Source organism: Argiope bruennichi, chromosome 4 (genome assembly GCF_947563725.1).
Source record: "Argiope bruennichi chromosome 4, qqArgBrue1.1, whole genome shotgun sequence".
NCBI classification, from domain to species: Eukaryota; Metazoa; Arthropoda; class Arachnida; order Araneae; family Araneidae; genus Argiope; species Argiope bruennichi.
Genome location: NC_079154.1, coordinates 63,662,454 through 63,675,761, shown reverse-complemented (window position 1 = coordinate 63,675,761; position 13,308 = coordinate 63,662,454).

Here is a 13,308-nt window from a genome sequence, read left to right as displayed (position 1 = left end):
TGTTTGTGATGTCATTTCTCTTGTTGTTAAATGGGGATATTTGCAATTGTAGTACAGCAATAAATTATTATATAATTTATTGAAATGAAAGGCAAATGCAATTTGAATTATATAATAATATATTTAACCCTTTAAAGGGCCATTTTTTTCTAGTCATATTATGTTAAATTATTTTTAGGCTTGAAATGAGAATAAGAAAAGGGATTTATTTAGCTTATTAGATAAATTTAATTTGATTAATTAATTAATTTGGTTAATTAATAATTAAGTAACTAATGAAGACACATCATTTTATCTGAGATAAAGATTTAAAGCATCTAAGTTTCTGACTTACTAAAAAAAATTGTCAGAACTTATGCAACCTACATAATTTTATACAAAGATTGATAAATTTGGTGGGAAGCTTACTTCCCACTGCCCTAGAAAGGGTCAAATACCACTTCTTAGCTAAATTGCTTAATCTGTCATAAGGTGTAAGTGACATAAAACTTAAACGCTCAGAAATAATTCATTTAATACTTACTTGTTTTTAGTTTATTATCATAGTCTATACCTCATAATGCACAATTTTCTGGTCAATTAATACTTGATTCGCTTTATATATATTATATTATTGTATGCATAATATATTTTATTTTATATATTATATTTTGTTATAAATATTTATACTTATTATATATTATTCAATATTATTACATGTTATATTTATTATTATTTTATATTAAACTACAATTTCCACTATAATTGTAATATTAAAAAATAATAATATAATGGAAGATAGAGAAAAAAAATTAAAGAATTTTTTAAAGCATTTTATTTATTTTCTATTCTTTAATATTAATATCTATTCTCAACTTTGGTTCTAGGCGATGTCATAAGTATATAATTAGAACTGAATTTAATTTAATTAATGAATAATTGTTAAATAAGGTTTGAATAAATTTTAAAAAATGTATTGTCATCAAAAGTATACAAAAGCGCATGAATTTTATCCCCTAGCACACCAAGACATGAGTGAAAAAAGCGATTGCAAAATGCCATCTTAATTACAAACATGAAGCAAATCCAGTAAAATAAAAATGCTTAGCAAAAAAGAAACAAATTTTGGTTGTTTTGGTTGTTTGGATTTGGTTGTTTAATACAATAATTTAGTTTGTAAATAAACCATGAATAAAAAAAACATAACACTTATTATTAATGTGAAATCATTATTGAATGAGTTTTTTAAAATCATACATTCCAAATTTTATGTTATATAAATTCAAATAATACATTAAGGAAACATATTTTTTTTTCTAAAACATTTCCTTTTTTTTATTTATACAAATGAATCAATCAATTTTTTATTTATACAAATCAATCAATAAATTTTTTATTTATACAATCAATTCCTTTTTTTTATTTATACAAATCAGGCTGCATGTTTTATTTTTTATTTAATAAAGGCAAATCTAGTTTTTAATCTGACAATATATAACAAAGTTTGTGGGAGTCAAACAATTTTATTAGAATAAAATCCTTTCAACATTTCAGTATCGAAGTCAAAATATTTTTCCTTCGAAACCTTTTTACCATTGCAAAAAAAAAAAAAAAAAAAAAAAAAAAAATGTCTTTTTGGTATTCTGTTTCGCATCAAACTTTTTTGCTCTTCCACTAATACTTGTAGACAGTTAATAAAAGAAACTGGTTGAAGTACCGCACAAACTTGATGGTTATACTTTAAAAGACATTTCCAAGTCGAAATCTATTCAATAATGCATTTTGTCTGAAAATAGCTGGTTCGTGACCGACGAAGACCCCGTTACAGGGTAGCCGTAACGGCACACTAATGGAATTCGAGACTCAACAGAGAGACCAGAGAGCTACAGGAGGGTGGATGGGAAAAAAATGACAAATTGTTCTATGCCTTTAGTACTGGTCTGGGGAGTAAAAAGAGACTGGGGAGGACTATTATAGAAAAGAACTCCCGGGATTTGATGCTTGGCGCAGAATAATTTAGGAAAATTGGGGATGCTGTGCTTCGAATGTTCTGACAGATTCTGCTTTCCCATTAAGGTTCCGTGCTTGCGATTTAATCAATGGAGAAAATGTTATCTACGGAAGTCATTAAATACTTTCCATTAACATATAGACGCAATCTTCCTTGTGGAAACATTTATGAATCTGTAGTAAAGAATTTCACATAGTTTTTGTGGAAATCCATTCAATTACTTCTGTTCAACTTCTGACGAATAATTTAGTGGTAGTGGCGAAATATCGTGATGTGTTAAGTTTTGTTAACACGCCTTTTGGTCTCGATTAGCAAGCATAATTATCAACTAACTTAAATATACTTAGGTTTTTATTATTTTTATTGTGTTTATTATTATTCTAAAATGATTTATGTAAGTGTCTTGGCGTTAAAAAAATAATATACGGAGTAGACACAAATTTCTTGGGTGAAAAAGTGGCTTATTATGTAAAGTTGTAAAATCAAACATGAAAGTAAGCAGTATGCCTTCGACTTCTTTCAATGTGGTTTTATTATTTTTATTATTACTCTAAAAGGATTTAGATAAGTCTGTTGGCGTTGAAGAACAATATACGGAGTGGGTACAAATTTCTTGCATGGAAAGTAGCTTGTTATGCATAATTGTGAAACCAAACACGAAAATACACATGAATAAAAGGACAGCGGAACATAAGGTTCAAAGTTTCTGTTTTTCGTTGTTCTCAAAGTATCCAATCGGTAAGTCAGTTCATACCATATGCTGATGCTGATCAAACAACATAAAATCCACGTCGCTTTTTATTTCACTTTTTGGGGATTCTTGATGGTAATATAATTGCACTTACAGGAGACATGGGTTTGATAAAATTACGACTAAAATGTGCTTTTTGGGGATTCTTTATGGTAATATAATTGCACTTACAGGAGACATGGGTTTGATAAAAGTACGACTAAAATGTGTTTTTTGGGGATTCTTGATGGTAATATAATTGCACTTACAGGAGACATGGGTTTGATAAAATTACGACTAAAATGTGCTTTTTGGGGATTCTTTATGGTAATATAATTGCACTTACAGGAGACATGGGTTTGATAAAAGTACGACTAAAATGTGCTTTTTGGGGATTCTTGATGGTAATATAATTGCACTTACAGGAGACATGGGTTTGATAAAATTACGACTAAAATGTGCTTTTTGGGGATTCTTTATGGTAATATAATTGCACTTACAGGAGACATGGGTTTGATAAAAGTACGACTAAAATGTGGGTTTTTTTTTTTTGTTTATTTATTTATTTGTGCGTGCGTGTGCTAATTTACGTCTTCATTGCTATATGAATGCATAAAGCTATATGAATGATAAATATTCCGAACTACGCCTCAATCATATATGAATTATTATCATAACATCTAGTACTGTCTATCTGCAAATTTAGGATCCTATACTATTAATATGCGATAAAATGGGTTCTTGGAATTAATATTCCATTGATTAATCAGTTATTCCAAAGTAATTGTTTCCCTTTTGAGTTTTCCAAAGCCTCTGCAAAAACTACATTTACAATAATTTTAGCAAAATTATTTTTTATAAAAAAAATGCGACATAATAATAATAGATATTTTATATTTAATGCTAAATTTCTCGATTTTTTTAAATATAGGAAATAAGATTTCTTTAAAATAAAGGATTCTATTGAAATTTATTATTTTAAAAATAGAACAGGACATCAGTCTTTAAGGGTTTTTTGGACTCTATTAGGCATTTTTGCGAATTATTCACTTAGTTTTAGGAAATTTTATGGATATATATTAAAATATAAATACGTCAACTTTTAAAAAAAACTTTTAAAATGAAATATTTTTTTAAAAAATAAGAAATATATATCTTTTTTTAAATTTCAGAATATTTCAAACGACTTAATTTTTAATTTTTTTCTATTTTTTTTATCTTATTACCCAATATAAATCTATTTAGAACAAAACTGTGAATAATTTTGCAATTCAAATTAAATGCTAATTTTTTAGAAATATTTTTACGCGCATTTACTGAATTTTCATAAGAATCTTACTTTTTTCCTAAACTAAAATAAACAAAAAAATAAAAAATTTTTAAAGGTTTAACCGAAATCTTTATTATCAATTTTATTTCTTTTCCCCAAAAATTAAGACACCTGGAACATTTCAAAGATATTTAAATCTAATTACAATATCATTTTGAGAAAAGTCATTAAAATGTACTTTTTTTTTCTCTAGACCCTCAAATATTCATTTTTTTTAACAATACATTTTATGGTACTATTTTAATTGAATATAAACATATATTTGGTAATGGAACGATAAAAATAAAATGTCATGCTTTCGTCAATTTTTGCTTATTTCAAAATCCATAGTCCCTTAACATTCGAACTTTTTGAAAGCTAATTGTTTTTAACCTTAACAAAACAAATTTTGAAAATCGCTTTGGTATTAAGAAAAATTTTTCGTCTTTAGTTGTCTTTTTATATCATACATCTGATTATTAAAATTTATATTTTTGATTTCATTCCCAATAAGTTGTGTTCGTAAATTATTACCAAGTCCCCATCTATATCCATTCATTCCAACAGAAGTCATTCTTATCCCTATTTATCAAATCCCCTATTTTCCATCATCCAAAAGAATTCCAATTTATTATTGCTAAATATTAAGCATGACAGAAAATTACCACTAAAAGAAAGACAGAATCAACAAAAGATCTACTTAGGAATCTTTGAACACCGAAGAACTTTATTGCAGACTATCTTAAGCATGTTACTTGAGGGTGGGGCTTCTATTGACTGAAACATCATTACAGGGGCAAGGCTGACAATAACCGATTCCTTGGGGGATCTTATTCTCCATTCTTGTCATTAAGAATGCTGGCAATGGCCATCATCCTCCGTAGTCATTGGACCCATACTCCTTTTGGGAGATGAGTAACCGAAAGCTAGAGATTGGAACACGTCCTCTCTCTTTACCCAGAGGAAGTATATGTTTGCGCCCGATTAATGAAATGTGATGTACATTTGTAATAGTACGTAGGAGAATGGTATAGCATATTTTATAGAAATAAATGATTTAAGGTATCCGACTGGGTTGAAAACAGGAATTTGGGTGAAAATCACATTTTTATTTTATGCTGTTATAAAAAAATAGGTACGTTTCTGTTTCCAGTGATATCTTTATTTTGTCTCTATGTCAATTAGAAACCAAGTTACAGCAAACTGTTGACATATAAGTGATGTTTATTTATAAGCATTTAAAAACTTAAATGCATTTTCTGAAGAACGAGTTTTTGTCATAATTGCACTGTACGAATATCTTTGTATCTCAAAAAAATAACCAAGATATCTTAGTCAAATTTATAATTAATGCTCGTTAGGTCATGCAGTACGTAGTGAACTGTGGATTTGAAGGCGAATGCTCTAGGAGTGGATTTATGATTGTTTAATGTAAATATTGTTGAAAACAATTCCAAGATTTCATAGCTAATTTCATATATTACATACAAAGATTTTATTTTTGAATATAATTCTTAAATAGTAGTTATTTACACTCTAAGATATGTTACAAAAAATGAAAAGTTGTTATAATTTTCTTTCTAAAACAATCCTAATTTTTGCTAATAAATCTAAAATTTACGTCAAAGTAGGCTTTTTCTTCAAAAGATACATATATAATTAATTAATTTCACTTTTATTCATCATTTTATCCTTATATTAATTATAAAACATCAAAAACACAATTTTTTAAAAAAAAATCCCGTTCGAACCTAGTCGGATAGTTAATCAGGTCTTTTATGATCAATTATAGTTTGAATAAATGAATTATGGGTTTTAGTCGGATAGTTGATCAGGTCTTTTATGATCAATTATAGTTTGAATAAATGAATTATGGGTTTTGGGTAATGTAAAATGGTATAACATATTTTATAGGAACAAATAATTAAATAAAATTATTTTTTTCTGTGACCAATGGATAAATGTTGACTTTGGTGTAGGCTTATGAAGTATTTTTTATTGACTTTTTGTGAATTTGTCTTTTTCTTTTAATAATTTATTTTCTTAAAGACTGTACAGACTCTCCATATGTGCAGCATTCAAGCCTGCGAAGACCATTAGTCGCACCATATATGGTATTCCCATATTCTTAACTTTAGATTCACTTCCTGTAACAATAAACTGTCGGATGAATAATTAGGCTTAATAGTTTTCAGCGACAGTATCGACTGTTTACAAGTCGAAAAATAAAATCTAGTGTCTACAAATGCGTATCATGACTCAGATGTCGTTTGCATACCCTGAATAATTCATTTATCTTTGAATAAGATTTAAAAAGATCGAAATTAAAATGTCCCGCTTACTTTCCATCGTCGCTATTACCGAGGGGCAGCTTAGTTTCGGAGCAGACAGACATGATCCGATCAATTTCTGCGGGGGCTGAAAGGGCAGGAAAAAAAAACGGTCCGTTTACGAAAGGGGAGGCCCATTCAAAATATAATTCTCAACTCACTCCCGATGTCATAAGATGAATAATTACTTCGCGCTTCGCAGATCAGCCGACAACCCTCTGCTATTGAATTAAATTTCACCCGAGTGCGTGCGCATCTTCATATACGAACCGTTCGTTGATGCTAAGGGGTCGTATCCATATTGATCAGAGGAAAAAACTCACAAAACGATTAAAACTTTGAAATCAATGACATATTCGAGGTTATTATGCATCTATCTGATAATGGAGGATGACTAGAGAATTGAAATTAGCTTTTACAACAAGCGTTGAAATGATACACAGAATAATTTTTTTTCCAGCCCTACATGTAACTGTGACCTTAACTTGATACAGATGGTTGAGGGAGCTTTCTAAAGTGACAGATGCTATGTTGCTATTTTAATTTCCCGTCTATGGCGTAAGAGAAAGTGCAGTAGTGATAAAAAGATATTTAGAGGTCAATGACTTGCGAAAAAGGCTCTTTTGTTACTGTATACTCTATCTTAAGAACGGCAAAAAGTCGCGATGAAATTTAATATGAGTTCACTATATCAAAAATGTAGTTTTAATAAAATTTCTGAGATAAAGCGGAATGGATCCTGAACTTTGTCATACACAGAAATTAGTAGATCAAACCAGCAGGAGTAGTCTCCACAAAACTTTCTCGCATACTCTCTAATAAAGATGTTGCCCGAGTTATCTACGCCTTGCATGCCATTGGCGGACAATACTTAGGAATTCTATAATTCTCAATTATTATTAATGTTATTCAAGCACGTAACATACAAATAGAAGTGACAGAAATTTATCTCACAGAACTGTCTGATTAGTTAAAGAATTAATGTATTTTTACTGTAAATACCTTTCATAAAATTCCAAACGATTTTTATACTGTCATCAAAACAATCAATTTAATGAATTTATTTTGTCACACTCGGTCCACTCGAAGTTTTCGCCGCCGGCTGTCTTCACTTTTCTTCAAGTGAAATTACCTTTATTACCTTTTTTTATCGAACATCTCTCCATTCTGCTTAATGAGGCATTCTTTTTCTTATCGATGGCATGCATAATCAGACTTACTGGAGCACGATGTCACGATGAGTGTTTCTTCTGGTCTTCCATTTTTTCCTCAGATGGCGGATGCTACTGAAACACTTTCATGATGTTTGCTTTTTTTTCATCGTAAATGTAGCAAAATAAGGGGAAAAAAGGTAAAGATCTCAATTGAAGAGTTGATTAAGTGAGCCGTGAAAGAGTGGTGTGTGATTATTTGGAGAAAATGAATATTTTATTGCAACTTGTTTAGATAGAGATGTCAGTTTATTTTTTTCTCATCGTTGACTTTTTTTTACAGAAATCTTTATGTATTCAGAACTCTTCTTGATCCTAATCATCCTTTTGCATATTGAAAATGTTCATAGATTCCCGATTGAGTTGCAAGTTTCCATATATAAGCAGTAAAACTTTTTTTGCTATTTTAATGGAAAAATAAATATTTTTAAAAAATAATTTTTGAATTGTGCTAAAGAAAGAAGTCTCTTTTAATTTTCTTTGATAAATCCAGGTTCCTTAAAAATAGAAGAAGTTGAATGCAATGGATGTCTTTCTTTTTCTCTTGTATAATGGAATGATATCGTGAATGTTAAATATTAATCAAAACTACGAATAATAACTTCATATTGCTGTTTTTGACATCCAACCCTTTTCTCTTTCTTATGATATTCAATGATTTCAAAATTAAATTACCGCTTTATACATGAATTGTGCAATTTGTCATGAATTCCATCCCATTGTTTTGATTAATTCATATCAAAACGTCATGCTCTTTCCTCTTTTTTACAATAGCCAATATATTTAAAAATTAAATTACTATTCTATACATGATCTGTGTTATTTGGTCATTAATTTGTTTCATGGTTTTGATTAATTCATATCAAAATGACTGTAGTTTTACCCCTTAGAATCCCACGATATATGGCATTCCATTTTTCAATAGCAGCTAAGCAATCAGTGTTTGAAATATTTGTAAAATAAATTAAAAATTAAATCGGAACTTAAATTATTAATTAACATTTAATGATAAAAATTCTAACTATCAAATTAGAATTAAGTAAAGAAAAATTTTTGCTCCAAACCAAATCATAAAAAGTATTTTGTGGCTAATAATTCAGTTTTTCAATATTAATTCAAAATTATTTTCAATAATTTCAACTTGTTTGGATAGAGATGTCAGTATTCATTTCATTCAGTATATAAATTATTTGTGCTACATACTGAATGAAGGAATTACTATTATACCTTTCATTCGTGAATCCCGTTTTCTATTGGTTCTGATTTATTACTAAGCGATTCAATGTAAAACTTCTGTCTATTTTCAAGAAAAATGAATACATAAGTAAAGGGAAACTTAAACATGAATGGGGGCTTTTATATTGAATTAAATGTCATTAAATGTGAAGGATTCTTATTAAACCAATAGGAAATAAAATTTGACGAATTTGTCTTTATCACTCGAGTGAATACTTGAGAATACTTTCTATTCAAAATTAATTCATGAACTCTTTCAGATACTATTTTCTTTAACTATTTAATGAAATATCTCATTTGAAGTGTTTATCATCATTTCTATCAATATATGAAGAATACTTGACATGAATAGAGATATTTAAATATGTTCTCGTTTTTGTTTCTAGTTCTTAATTTCTTTTATTTAATTGCAACTTTCTAAATCGAAAATTCTATTAAAGGACTTATTCGTATTCATTTAATAGAGCATTGATTAAGCATTCTATTGAAGGGAAAGAATGTGATCTCATAGCTCAATAAGGCTAGGAGTACTCCTATTTTAAAGCAAAACGAGAACCTCTTGATCTGAGCTGCGGTCAGATGATGTGAACGATACTTGGGCCAGCTTCCCTGTATAAAACAGTGGTGAAGTGAAAATGAGTGTCACTCGGGATACAGCATTATTACTATCCCTCATGATATTTCTCTTAAAAAGGAACAACAACGCTTTAGTATTTTGTCCCAATGGTGCCCCTAGGACTAGCTTCCGAGATATATGTACTTCCTGATTATTACGTCACGAATTCAAACTCCCACGCTACACCTTTGAAAGGACATCCTAATCCTGATTATGTATTTAATATATAATAAAACATATATATGCCGAATTTTTAGTTAAATTGAGTGTCGAATGTACCGCCCATACCGAAAGCCGATACTTTAATACAGATTAACATATCGCTCAGCATTATATAACTAGATGAGAGTGTTTAGATGTTGATGACGCGCCAAATGTCCTTTTCCATGTGATTATGAACGTCACGTAAACTGACTCCTTTGATTGCTATGACCAATGACTAAATTGGCCCTACTGATTGTTTCCGTCTCATACGTCACACTACTGAAATTATTTACTATTCCTATATCCTGCATATTAAAAAATAAAATGACATTACTAAATCAGCAATGGCAGAAAGGTACGTATAAAAATTTACGAGAAATAAAGGAGAAACTATGAAACACGCACTTAAAACTTTAAAACTTTTTTTTTTTTTTAAAATCTGTAATGGGAAAAGCTAGACCAATGCATCTGCGATGCAGATCACTCAAACCGTTTAGGAAGATTTCCCCATAAGAGTTGGTATCTAGTTTCTGATCCGATGACAGTGATTAAATGGTAATTTGATATGAGGCATGTAATATGTGTCCTTTGTAATAGAAGAACTTCCATCTGTTTGGCGAAAGACTATGAAATTAAATATCCACAACCTGTCCATTTGAAAGTTCAAACGTTTTCAACTTATATATAAATTTGTTGCAGCTGTTATTTAAATTTAAATGTGCCAATGAACGCACGAATTCTGAAGGCTTACTTTGTCGCGTTTAGTTAAAACAAACAGAAAACTTGCCAGATAATACTAATGCTAAAAAATAGTTTTTTAATAATCTTATGAAGATTTTTTTGATTTGTCAAACAAAGAAAATTAACAAAATGAGGATATTAAAATTTATTAATATGAAATATAATCATTTTGCAACAGTATTTCATGACAAAATAAAAATATAAGGCAGGACATAATATAGAATGAGTAGTTTTCAAATCAGATACAGGCTTGCCATGCATATAATAAATCGCTAAGCACTTTAATAAGCACTTTAAGTTAAAATTAAATTATGCCAGATTCGAGTTTTTCATTCCTGTCACTTTAGAATAATCATACGGAATAATCGAAACAATAAATTTTCGATTTCACGTCGTTTTTTTTAAAACTTTCTAGAATCGTAAATGCTAATTATCTCCCTTTCTGTCTGGATTCCGCACTGAGATGATACATCATTAGATCGTCACATCTTTAATGACATGTAGAATTTTTCTTTATAAAATTGAATCCTATTTTCAAAGTTAAAAGATGCTTATATATATATAAAAAAAAGTATCCAAAATGAAAAGGTGAAAAGACGCATCTTCTTCCATTTTGCGTACACACATTGAACCTCCAGCTGCGTATATTATTATTTCCGCTGTCCATTGTGTATATATCTTACCATTACAACACATCGAGATTACATTATAATATTATATATATTATTGCAAGCAACCATTCATTAAAAAATATATGGACATATTTGCAAACATTGCATCTAAGTAGTGAGTCAAAAATTCGGCTAAATGAAACCTCTGTCTCCTTTTATTCATTCATTATTTCCTTTTCCACTTCGTATCAGTTTAGTTTTTTAATACAATTAAATTCAAGAACAGAAATGAATAATGCTGTGCATGTCTCGAAGACAGAACTGTATTAGCATGTCTCGAAGACAGAATTGTATCTAAGTAGTGAATAAAAAATTCGGCTGAATGAAACCTCTGTCTCCTTTTATTCGTTCATTATTTCCTTTTCCACTTCGTATCAGTTTAATTTTTTAATACATTTAAATTCAAGAACAGAAATGAATAATGCTGTGAATGTCTCGAAGACAGAACTGTATTAGCATGTCTCGAAGACAGAATTGTATCTAAGTAGTGAATAAAAAATTCGGCTGAATGAAACCTCTGTCTCCTTTTATTCGTTCATTATTTCCTTTTCCACTTCGTATCAGTTTAATTTTTTAATACATTTAAATTCAAGAACAGAAATGAATAATGCTGTGCATGTCTCGAAGACAGAACTGTATTAGCATGTCTCGAAGACAGAATTGTATCTAAGTAGTGAATAAAAAATTCGGCTAAATGAAACCTCTGTCTCCTTTTATTCATTCATTATTTCCTTTCCCACTTCGTATCATTTTAGTTTTTTAATACAATTAAATTCAAGAACAGAAATGAATAATGCTGTGCATGTCTCGAAGACAGAACTGTATTTACGAATTCTTGCAAATTACAGTTTATTTTTGAATTATTTCGTTTTTGCCAACAAAAATAAATAAAGCTACCAAACATCGGACAGATGGAATTCCGAACCTTTCCTGGAACCATTACTCACGAAGCATAAAACTGATCGACAACAAAACACCACACGTAATCAAATTTATCATTCCAATAAAAACCCTCCACTGGGCTTCATGGCGTGAGTTCAAAAGCCCCCCGGGTGCAGTCCGAAATCGATTTCTACCCCAGTCCGCACCCCCCCTATTATCTTCCGATTTGGAGAGGAAGCTCTCTGCATAATGAAGTCATAAACGATGAGTTTTCTCTTTTTTAAGAGATGTCCTCTCATCGTCCTTTGTGTCCTTTAACACTTCGGGTGACACGCCGAGTCATACCATCATCCATCTCTCAATAGTCATCCTTCTTTTCAAAGATGGAAAGGGGTTGAGTTCAACCCCCAGGCTATCTGGTAGATGAATAATGGTAGCTAGAAAAAAAAAGGGTGGAAATGTTCATATCTGTGTTTTGTTTGATTATTTTAAATTATCTCTGGAAGGATTTCGAGAAAGGATTGCTGTGAACTAATTATAATACAACAGATGAAAGATATTATTTTTGTTTAATGGATTCTAGTCTAGATTTTTTTTTCTGTCACCATTTAACGAAGTAAAACGGCACCCGGAGTATCATATTTACTCTCTCCCTGATCCTCCTTTTCACAGTTATCCTTAAAAACCCTGAAATGCACTGATATTTTAACTTCGAAGTGTTTCCTGTTGTTGGTACATTGGCCTCAGTTCCGAATCTCAGCTTCTGGATAGAAAGTCGCGAATTCGAAACCTTATTTCACGAAGGAATAAGAGCCTGGTACATTTGAAAACAGATCGAGGGTCAGTCGTTCATCCATTTCTGTACTATGGAAGTCATTTGGCCATGATTCACAAGATTCCATGTTTTGTCCCGATATAGCCTTAGACCGCGGTAGCCTGGTGGTAAGGTCTCGGCTTGTGAGCCGTAGGGTTTCAGGTTCGAGACCCGATTCCACCGAAGAACTGTCGTGTAAGGGGGTCTGTTGCACGTTAAATCCGTCATGCCAAACGTCCTTCCCCTGGTGTGGTGTGGTGTGGAGAGGGGGGTGCCAGCTCAGGTGTCGTCCTCGTCATCTGACCGTGGTTCAAAATTTCGAGGTCCGTCCCAAAATAGCCCTAGTGTTGCTTTACAATGGGACGTTAATATAACTAAACTAAACTAAACCCGGTAGAGCCTTTATGTACTTTTTTAAATGGGATATTAATCAGGCTAAGCACAATCTTGTTGCCTAAAGTATGATCCTTCCCTTTTCCTACTCAACCCTTGTTATCAGGTATTCTTTAAAAATTTGAAATTTATTGCAGTCTCTTCTCAGTCTTTGAGAAACACACCTTAAAAAAAAGGGGAA